The 9,347-nt window shown below is 43.1% G+C and overlaps 1 pseudogene; it reads left to right on the top strand.

The window, feature by feature from the left end:
* The first annotated feature begins 7,111 nt into the window (after positions 1-7,111).
* On the top strand, positions 7,112-7,262 carry LOC142146873 (U2 spliceosomal RNA; annotated as a pseudogene).
* Positions 7,263-9,347: the final 2,085 nt, after the last annotated feature.

Below are 9,347 nucleotides of genomic sequence, written 5' to 3' on the forward strand. Positions count from 1 at the left end.
AGGCTATTAATTTAATGGTGGCGTTTAGGTGGGGGCTAATTATTTAATGTGTGCTATTTTATTTGTGGGGTGATGGTGGGGCAATTTAATTTATTTGTGAGCTATTTCATTAAATAGTGGGGCCTATTAAATTAAGATGGGAGGGCGGGACCTTTAATTCAAAGCTGATGTGATATGGGGGCTATTAATTTAATGTGGGACCGAGTTTGGGTAGGAGAGTTATTTACTAAATGTGAATATGAATTATTTAATGCTGGGAATGGTTGTGGGAAATGGTAATATTAAACGTAAATGCTATTAATTTTTTGCTGTGGTTGATTGGAGGGAAGTAGATCTACTTATTAAATGTGTATACTATTAATTTATTGTCAGGGCTAGTTGGATGGAAATAGATCTGTTTATCAAATGTGAGTACTATTATTTTAATGTTTGGGCTAGAGGGAGGCCTAATTATTTACTGTGAATGCTATTGATTTGATGCTGGGACTGATTGGCATTTTCTAATTTTCATGTACCCATTATTTTTTCCAAATAGGGCCTCCAGCATTCCAGTATCCAGGCAAGCAGCAACTGATCTAAAGAAACCTCCAGCCACAGGTCGTGTAAGTGACAAGAACAGGTAGGAGAGAGCAGGAGAGTCTGCAAACTGTCCTGAATCTGGTGGTACAGTCACAAATTTGGGTGACTGTCTTGCTTAGTCAGGAATTGGTCAGACAGCAAGGACAGTTGGGAGGTATGTCCCGCTTCACACTGTACTGCTCGTAAAGGCAGAGATGCGTGTATCTAACAGTAGTGCACACAGTTTTGCCTGTGTATTTGTCTAAAATGTATCTAAAATAATAACCCCCCTGTCTTAAGTGCCCCCCCCCCAGAGCCTTATTCCATCTCTGGTGATACTTTAGTGGTTCTTGCATTGATTCCATTGCCTCCTTCTACCTTGCACTGGTCCCATTCTCAGATCACTTTGTTGAAAATATGGCCAGCCCCCATTGCACTGACAATATAATTAATCCTGCCTCCTTATCACTTAGTATATCACCAGCAAACACTTGTAATAGCTCTCCCCTTCACTTGTGCCATTGTCTGTCAACCCTCCCTACACTGTAAATTCAAACCACCCCCAATACACATTTGTTGCAAATTAAGTGTTTTCTTGCAGATGTTGTTTCACCTTTGTGATGATCGCACCTAGACAGCCATTTATTATAAGGCTTATTATTAATGCATTTTTGAAACACAGTACACATATTTATATATTATATATAGAGAGAGATTTAACTGGTAGTTTGCATCTCATGACGTCAGGGAAACAACAGTGCATGAGTTGCTCATATGCTGCTTTGGCAGACTGATCAAATACGATTGTGCCAACATCTTTCGTAATAGTTAAACTTATTAAACAAAGTCAGGTATGTTTCTATGAAGGGAATTTTGGAAGTACATGTTAGTAGGCAACTAAACAAGTTGGAGCACACAGGCATAAACCAGTTGCAGATAATGTAAAAAGATTCATGTAATTTTATGACACCGGATTGGCAGCATTTCCCCTGCATTGGTTTAGAAATGACTCACTGTGTGTAAAGTCATCACATCTAGGTTTTCCTAAATGTTGCTACAATCAGATTCCAGTAGTTCTAAATCCCGCCTACTTTTGTGTTGGCCCCACCTACAGTTATTTTGGTCCCGCCCACGTGAGGCCACTTCAATAATTTTTTCCAGGGCCACTTTAAGTTCACAATCTGCCCCTGCCTCAGGGGGGACAGTGTGATTCAAGGATGGGAAAGTGTGATTCAAGGGGGGGGGCGGTTGTGCTGCATGGGGGTTTTGTGCTGCAGAAGGGGAATTTTGTGCTGCCGTGGGGGGGGGGAATGTGCTGCAAGGCAGGGAGATTATGCTGCAAGGGTGGGGATTGTGCTGCAAGGGGAGGGGAGATTGTGCTGCAAGGGGGGAGGGGAGATTGTACTGCCAGGGGAGTTTTGAGGCAATGTGCTGAGGGTGGGGGGGCAGTGCAATGGAGGTGGGGCAGTAGTGTGATGCAGGGGGCAGGAGGGTGACGCAGGGGGCAGGAGTGTGATGCAAGGACATGTTAGGACTCAAAGCATCACAAAAAATTGTATGTTGTAGGCTTATTGTGTCAAATTTTTTGTTCCACAATCTAACACCTGGATACCTACCCTCTAGAAATCCTGCATTTTTCCCAGGGCATCAGTGGAGTCTGGACAGCATTCTGCATAAAACATCACTGCATCTGGACTGCTGAGGATATAAGGCTAATCTTTTTGTCCTCTTTTTCTTTACAAGTGTGTGAGGTTCTGGAAAGAGGGTATCTGGTGTGCGAGAGGCGGGGGTGTGTGGGGGGGGCGGTAGTTTGAAAATTTGCCTAGGGTGCCGAGAAACCTTGCACCGATCCTGGGTGAGGACAGGGGGGCTGTTATAAGTGAAATGGGGGGTTTGGACAGGTGGAGCTGTTATAAGTGAAATTGGGTGTGGTGGCAGGGGGGCTTGTTATTAAATGTGACTGTGAAATATTTAATGCCAGTAATGGTTGTGGGAAATGGTTATGTTTATTAAACTTAAATGCTATTTATTGCTAGGCCTGTTTGGAGGTAGGGAAATAGGCTTATTTATTAAAAGCAGATACTATTAATTTAATGTCAGGGCTGGTTGGAGGGAAATAGATCTATTTATCAAAAGTGAATACTATTATTTTAATGTTGGGGCTGGAGGGAGGCCTAATTATTAAACGTGTAAACGTGAGAAAAAGACACACATACTCAGGTACATAGAGTAGGCGCACTCACATATTGGGCCCCCCTAACATTTAATTGGCCCCGCATACATGATATCCCTTTCAGGTTTTTTTTCCAGTGCCACTTTAAGTTCTCAATCTGCCCCTGCCCTTTTCTATGGAGGTGGGGCCCACCCAAGTCCAAAATTTGCAAAGTGCAAGTCACCTGCACCTTTAAGAGTTGCACACGTCATGATGTTGCGATGCTGGCAGCGTACAAGAGCTGTGAGGACCCTGCCCAGCCGACTACAGAGATCAGATGAAGCAGAGGTAAGTCACATTTACTTTATTTTATTGTAATTTTTTTTTTTTTTTTCAAACTTGACAATGTTCCCTTTTTACCTTGGGGTAATCTGTTCTTGGCATAATATGAATAGGGGGCAGTCCTCTGTGACATGATATTGCTGGCGGGCACTACTCTGTAGCATAATATTGTTTGGGGGCCTAATGTGTGGCATAATATGATTTGGAGACATTATTTTGTGGCATAATATGATTTGTGACTGCAAGAACGGTAGGAGAGAGTAGGACAGTCTGCCAACTGTTTTGATTCTAGTGGAGCAAGACTTTGTCCCGATCTAAGGGGTGGGGCCTAGACTATGCACTTTTTGTATACACTGCATCCTTTATATACTATACTATGCCGCTAGCAATGCACTTGATGGGCTGACCACTCCCCTTCTAGTGTCTGGTTTTACCTCTATGTTGGCTGACCACACCCCCTCTGGTGGGCCCCTACTGTTGCACTCCCCCTGTGGGCCCTTCATGCCCCAGTCCGAAACTGATAATATGACACAATCTCATATATTACCAATCCTGAAGCTAATATTCAAACACAGTATGGGGGTGAGCACAGACATGCTATGGGAATGAAAACACACATACTGAATACACAGTCATAATGTGTGCTAGGGCAGACACTCTAGGGGGACATGGGGATAAAAAGTACATGTTCAACGGTATCGTGACAGAATCACTCAAAAAATCTAATCTTAATTTTAACTGTAAGCAGGGGCAATATGGCGAAGTAGGATTAACACAAATTCTGAACAAGCTAGATTTCTCCATAAGATTTTGCAACCCCTCTATCTCCATCTCAGCATGACACAGACCTTTGCATATCAATGCTTACCTTGCCAACTTAGATTATCCAATATTATAAGGATAGAATGTGTAGGGTTCTTCTTGGGTCATGAGGCTAGGGATAACTCCACTAAAATTTTATACATCTTGCCTCTCTATCTACCACGCCGACTATGCATCTCTCCACTGCCGATAAGGCGTTTGATGGAATTTTTTGGCAATTCATCAGAGAAGTAGATACACAAAATAAAATGATCAAATAAAGCGCTTCAAATACAATTGCATCAAGAAAACCTCTTTCAACAACTGTACATAGGTTGTAAATAAGCATAAAATAAAGAATTAGAAAGACATTTTGTGCGCTATTGGTTCCTCATCCTCCAAAAAGATAATTATATCATGTGTAGAGATATGTCCCATAAAATCCGCGTTTTTCACAATGCCAAAGTGAGATTGAGATACTTCACAACTTCAGAACATTATGTCCCCACAGTAAGAAATAAACTTACAATTTAAATGTACCCACGTTCACATAGCAGGTACTTGTAACCAGGATGCAAGTTTTTTCAGACCACTTCTCACATATGGTGCCGGTCAGAGTATGATATATAATTGAAGTTCATCGAATTACTTCATTAGCCTCTCACAAATCCTGGATTGCGGACAATGATTTCCATGAAAAGGAAAGAATACAAATATCTAGTGTACACATGTTAGTGTTCCGGAACTTCAAACCACTTGAAAAATCAATCATCGATGTAGTAACCCCGGGATAGGTCTCCGTTCCCCCTACCATCCACATCACCAACGCATTTCGACTGAGGTAAGTCTTTATCAAGGTAGTATGTGGATGTTGGTGGAAGTAGTATATATACATGATTTGAGTCACATGACTATAATACAAACAATCCGAATAAAATAGTAAATACAGCCAATTCATAAACAGTTTCTAGCACATAATAAAAAAACACAAAACATAACATAAAATCTAAATTGATATCTGAAATTTTGAGGAGACAGAACATATTGAAAGGCTTGTGTTCCACCTTCATAGAAACGTAACCAAGCCTCATTATGAAAATCTGCCACTGCGCATGCTCACTACTCATCTAAAAGAATGAATGAATATTGTGTAGCTAGGTTTTCAAATCTAGTCCAGAGCTGCACATATAGGGAGAGGTAATTGGTCAATATAACCAAATTCGTTTGAAAGAATAACTCAGAATATTAGATTTAGAATCATTTTAATTCATATAATCTGTCTCCATTTTAAACGGTCATCAAAATAGTAGCACATCTTACAAACACATGAAATGCATAATATATTATCACTATGAAATTTATTTTTTATGTCTACTTATTACGACGTAATCTCAAGTACAGATGTCAATAAATTTATATTATTAAGTGCAACAATAAAGTAGTAAATTCAACAATAAAGTAATAAATTCAATGAAAATATATTTAATCTACATCATAAAATCATGTTGACTATGGTCCATTCCTCCCGTTGATATTAAAGAACATGACCTAATTTTCCATTTTTTCTCAACTATATCTATTCCCAAAAAAAGTTTGATCCCAGTAACTGTTAGTCCTCCTAAAAAAACACCTTTATGAGCACCTACGAAATATAAGGATAGGGTATGAATCACATTCCATTTCTCAACATTTTAAATTATGTCATAATTCCTCAATTACTGGGATTAAACTTTTTTTTGGAATAGATATAGTTGAGAAAAACAGGAAAATTATGGATCTTGAAAAGAATTTATCTAAAACAAAGATGTCCTGGATTTTCAAACTCAATTGTCTAATACCCAATGGTTTTAACAAAGACTTTGAACTAAAAAAAAAATTATAAATTATTTTATTTACTATTTTTTTTATTTTTTTCTCTTTTTTCTTTTTTGAGCTAATATTCAGGTCATGTTCTTTAACATCAACGGGAGGAATGGACCATAGTTGAGTCTTAGTTGAGTTAAGTAGTGGGTTACTTTGGAAGAACACTATCTCACTAGGCCAATACAAACTGCTGCATGGACCCGATCTCTGCCTCGTTTATTACATCATTCAAATTGCCCCAACTTGCCCCCGCTCTGTATGGAGAAAAATTGAGACAATTTGAATATATTTCTTCATTATTATTCATCCTGACTTCTTTCACACATAACAAAGACTTTCCTCCAGTTCAAGTACCTTAAATAATAAAGAATTGATATCAAGTGTTTCTCAGTCCCTATACTTTTAACTATATTGCCTGTGTCACAGGGTTGTGGGGGATTGGTTGCAGTGTCTGCCAAAAGAATTAACTGTCCCTGTTCAATTCCCCAGTAACTGTCTTTTACTTTGCTGCTTGTATCCGACATCCCCTTCCTCCTTCTTTTCAACTCTTCTCTCAGACTTCTCCCATGACTCTTATAACCTTTTTCCTTACCTTTCCTTTATCTCTCCACATAGCATTTATCTAAACAGGATGAAGACATAGGAAATTTGACACCTAAGGTGTACAGATGCAGACTTTAGATGTGTTCCTTTTCTGCTCCCCAGGTGGGCCCACAATTCCATTCTAGGCTTTTGGCTTTCCTTTTTAGATATTAAAATTTCATGAGCACCCTACTGCCCCGGTATGATGCTGTACTGAGAACCATTTATGAAAGTACTTTCATTTCAGACAGTTGCTGTTAAGATTCTATATCTCTAAATTTGCTAACCAACCCCAGGCACTTCTAACATCGAAAAATTGGACAAATGTTGTTCTAACGTCACCCACTTCACTGCTTCACCCTAGTTTTCTAGTTAGAAGAATTAATGCAACAGGTGCTTTACATCTAAAAGGGGTTCTTATACTTTGAGTATAAAGATAAAGCACACCGTTTGACTGCCAATATTACTTTTGACCAATTAAGCAGTGCAAGCGGCACCATAGGGCATATGGGGGCCTGAATGTCACATGATGTTTAAATCCTTTTCTTTTTTTAAATTGAAAATGAAAAAGAAAACATCCTAGCGGGCTCAGATTACAGAAGGTGATGAGGTGTACACTCCAAAATTAGCATTGTGCAACTGGGCGCTGAAGGTTTAATTACTGAAAGTATGTAGGCTTCGCTGTCATTCTAATGACTCTAAGCGCCATAAGTCAGAGGTGGGATGCTCTCCTGAACGCTGATTGAAAAACGTAACACATGCTCCCTTAAAGCTAGTTCATCTGCATCACATGTCCTATCTCATCTCACAAGATTCTCTTCGCCTTTTGGCTAAGATCAAGTGTAGTATCTGTTCTTATCAGTCTACAACATCCGGTGGTCGTAATGCTGATTGTGGCTCATCCATAGCGCAATCTAACACTGGTGAGGGGCTGATGTAGACTTTGCTGCATGGTGCACCTATCCTTCTCCTGCCCAATACCCAGTGGACAGAACCTGATTGGGGCTCACTGATAGCACAATCTAACACTGGTGAGGAACTGTTTAGGACTTGTGTTACCCAATCAAAGCCGGCAAGGAGCAAGAAGACGACTGCGAAGAAAATTGACTCCGAGGAAGAAGCGCTGCTGGTTCCTGCCTCCTAGGAAGAAGACGCCTTCCTCTCCTCGGGACCTGCTCCAGCGGAAGAAGCGCCTCTCCTCAGCGGAAGCCCCTCCTCCTCTCTGCCCAGCGGGAGGATACCTGCACTGCTCCTGCCCTCCCGGAAGATCGCCCTCCAGACCAGCCTCTCTGCCACAGGAAGAAGAGCCAGGAAGATGGCTTCAGCTGCTGCAGCTCCTGCCTCCATCCCTGCTCCTGCCCCTGGAAAGAAGGGAAGAAAGAACCCTGCACCCAAGCCTCTGCCCAGAGCTGGAACCTCTGCCTTCACTGCCCCTTCTGCTGCTGGACAAGGGAAGCCCAGCCAGGATACCCCCCAGAAAACTCCCACTCTGTAACCCTGGATGAGGCAGACTGTCATCCTGAAGTTGAAGCAGATGGACAGAAGAGTCCCAGACCTGACAGCGGAGACCTTTGGGAAGAAGATGGTCCTTGATCAAGGATTCTCGAAGGCTGAGACCCTCAGCATCCAGACGTACATCAAGGGCATCTTCTATGTGACCTTCGCCTCCATTGCCATCTGTAAGAGGTATTGGGAGGCAGTGAAGACAGCGAGACCGGAGTCTCCCTTCTCCCGCTTCGTGGGGAACTGACCCATCCAGAGAGAGGAGAGAAGTGTCACAGACTCCATGAGGAATCCTCACACCCATGGTAAAGACATCGCTACCTTCCTGAGCCGCTTCTGCTCCGTGATCAAGGACCCCTCCGAGATCCTGGACGCCAATGGTTTCTGGACAGGCAAGTGGTCCATCATTATCAGGCTGAGGAAAGACAACTCTGCAACTGACGGTCTCCAACACCTGCCATCATGATTTGCCTTGAGTGGCTCCGCTGGCCTTCTCCACTATGCCGATCAGCCACGAAACTGCAGGAAGTGCAGGGAAGCTGACCACATGGCGAGAAGCTGCAAAGTTTCAGCCGGAAATTGTCATGCAATCTCTGCGGCCTGGCCAGCCACATCTACAAGGAATGCCCCCAGAGGGCAAGAACCTATGCTGCAGCTGCCGGGAAAGGACTGCTGGAAGGTGAACCTGCCCCTGCCCTGCACCTAAAGCCAGCCCAGAGGAAGCAACAGAAGCCCCTACCGCAGCCACGAGTTGGTAAGAACTCTTCCACCCCTCCTCTTCCTACCCCCCTTCCAACATCCCTCCCCACTGCTTCCCTCCCTACCCCTGTTGTGACAGCACCTCCCTCCTGTCCCACTGACACAACACCCCCTTCCTCCCCAACCCGCTCCCGCCCTCTTCCTACCTTCACCCCTCCCCCTGTCGCAACCCTCCCCCCTCACTCCCCTGTAGTAGCACTGACCCTCTCCACCGCTACTGCAGCTCCCTCCCTTTCCCTGGAAGATTTTCCCCCTTTTGTCTCTGCAGGTGAGGAGAACAAGCTAAGGAGGAAGAGGAAAGAGCTAGACAGCCCAGCTGACGGCTCTGACCCTTCAAAGAAACAAGCGGTCGAGCTCGGAGAGGACCTCCTCCCGAGGAGAGGGCCCTCGAGGAGATAGTAGATGATCTGCTGGGGACTCGGGATCCTGAAGTGGAGGAGGAGTTGGAGGAATTCCTAGAGCTACCCAAAATCTGCCTATTCACCTGTAAGAGCGAGGTCTGCTCCCACCTCATCATGGGGACAAGGGCAGACGGGACCAAGTCCCACCGGACAAGGAGGGTAACTAATGTATTGACTGTGCTAACTTTCTTTTTTCGTCCAACTAATATATAATTTTTCTCTTTTTACCATTAATGTGAGGAGTGTGAAGCATACGATTAGATGTCAGTCTGTGTTTACCTTTCTAGACAGTCAGAAATGTGATGTTTACATGTTGCAGGAATGTTCTTTGCCTTTCTCTAGTTCCTATAGGCATCTGGGTAGGCAGTGGACTCACGGGCCCTCCT

Source organism: Mixophyes fleayi, chromosome 3 (genome assembly GCF_038048845.1).
Source record: "Mixophyes fleayi isolate aMixFle1 chromosome 3, aMixFle1.hap1, whole genome shotgun sequence".
Lineage (NCBI taxonomy): Eukaryota > Metazoa > Chordata > Amphibia > Anura > Limnodynastidae > Mixophyes > Mixophyes fleayi.